This window comes from Lactuca saligna, chromosome 8 (assembly GCF_052625555.1).
Source record: "Lactuca saligna cultivar CGN05327 chromosome 8, ASM5262555v1, whole genome shotgun sequence".
Classification (NCBI taxonomy): Eukaryota; Viridiplantae; Streptophyta; class Magnoliopsida; order Asterales; family Asteraceae; genus Lactuca; species Lactuca saligna.
The window spans coordinates 140,952,435-140,954,368 of NC_136424.1; the positions used below are offsets into that span (position 1 = coordinate 140,952,435).

General features: G+C 41.5%; 1 non-coding gene across 1 annotated transcript; it reads right to left on the minus strand.

Moving 5' to 3' along the window:
- Positions 1-421: 421 nt before the first annotated feature.
- Positions 422-528, minus strand: LOC145013486 (small nucleolar RNA R71). The gene has a single exon (XR_013665042.1). It is a non-coding gene; the product is annotated as a small nucleolar RNA R71 (small nucleolar RNA).
- Between the last annotated feature and the right edge of the window lie 1,406 nt (positions 529-1,934).

The window sequence follows — 1,934 nt, forward strand, 5'->3', positions numbered from 1 at the left end:
ACATACGAGCAAACCCGAGAACGAGCCCAGGAATGAGATGGAAAATATTGAGGAAATGTCCATGGGAGCTTACAGAAAGAGAATTCAAGAAGATGTTGGTCCAGGCCTAGTACAACCTGCAATCCCTGCCACTTCCACATTCGAGCTACAGGGACATATCCTTTCCGCACTAAAGGATATCCCATTCTATGGAAAGGATCACGAGGATGCATTCAAACACTTAGATGAAGTAAATGACATTGCCGATTACTTTAATGTCCCAAATATTAACAGAGACACCATTTTGCTAAGGATGCTCCCAATTACCTTTAAAGGAGCTGCAAAGGATTGATTAAAAGCACTTTCACCAGGTACCGTAACTACTTGGGCTCAAATGCGTGAGCAGTTTTTAGATCAATAATGTCCACCATCCAAGATTGCTAAACTCAAAAAGGCAATAGCCAATTTTTAGCAAAACCCGGTAGAGTCACTTTACGAAGCTTGGGACCGTTACAAAGGGTTGTTAAGGAATTGTCCTCAACATGAACTTAACATTCAACAGGAGGTATCAATATTTTATGATGGGGTAAATGTGATGACAAGACAACTCCTTGATTCTCAAGGACCACTTACAAGGAAAAATCCGGGCGAAGTCAAGGAATTAACTGAAGAATTCGCAAAACACTCTCACGAATACCACAACCCTAGGCAGGAAGGAGTTAAAGGCGGAGGAGGAGCCCAAACTGAAGAAATAGCAGCCATGATGGCTATGCTAAATAATATGGACCGGAGGTTGACACAAATGGATAACTCAATTCATGCCATAAGAGTGGGTTGCGAGAGGTGTAGTGGTCCGTACTTGACAAACGACGACAATTTAGATGAGTTTGTGAACAGAAAAGCTCAAGTGTGCTACTTGAGTGGGGATAAGTTTGAGGAAGACCGGTGGAAACCAAAGAAGGAGTGGCTTCCATATGAAGAGTATAAGAAACAAAAAGAAGAGAAGTACAGGCAGACAGGTCGAGGTTTCTATCAAAAGGAGCAGCCACCAGCCGAGAAGAAACCCGATCTAAAGACCATGTTGATGAAGTTTATGGAAGCCTCGGAAAAGAGACACGATGCTACTGATTCTTCTATTAATGAGCAGCAACCTTTACTAAAGAATCAGCAAGCCTCCCTCAATAACCTTGAAGTACAACTTGGTCAACTAGCTACTCTGGTTCATGAGAAGTTGTCTCCGAAAAATCCCGAAATGAAGACCCAATCTCATGTAATGGCCATAGATATTGAAGAAGAGGTCATCTCTGAGTTCCTAGAGGCACTGGAAGAAGCACAACAGCAGCCCGATCCAAAGTTGAAGAAGCCCAAGCTCAAAAATAAAGATAGTTCTGAATATCAGAATTCACGACGTGAACCATATCAGTTCACGACGTGAGCCCGTCAGGAACAAAAAAATTTTGAAGTTGTTTCGGTTTATCAGCCGCCCTTGCCGTTTCCTTCCTGATATGACCTTAGTCCAATAGAAAGAGAGCATATGGAGATTGTTAAGCACGTGAAGGGTATCCCGATTAATTCTCCCTTTGTCAAGTCCTTATCTAAAATTCCCGAGTATCAAAAATTACTACAAGATCTGATAGACACTCGTAACCAATTAAAGAAATATTCTAAGGTGATTCTAAGTGAGCAAAGCTCAAAAGTTGTGTTGGGAGACATACCTAAGAAGATGGGGATCCTGGACGCCTCACTCTTCCGTGTGAATTTGGTAATAAAATGAAGGTTAATGCTTTAGCCGATTTTGGGGCTAGCATTAATTTGATGCCTTATTCATTTTATCAGAAGTTAGAATATCAGAAGATGAAGGCTACAAGAATGACTATTCACATTGCGAACCGTTCAGTGACACAACCTCGGGGCATCGTGGACGATATTTTAGTAACAATTGGAAAATTTATTTT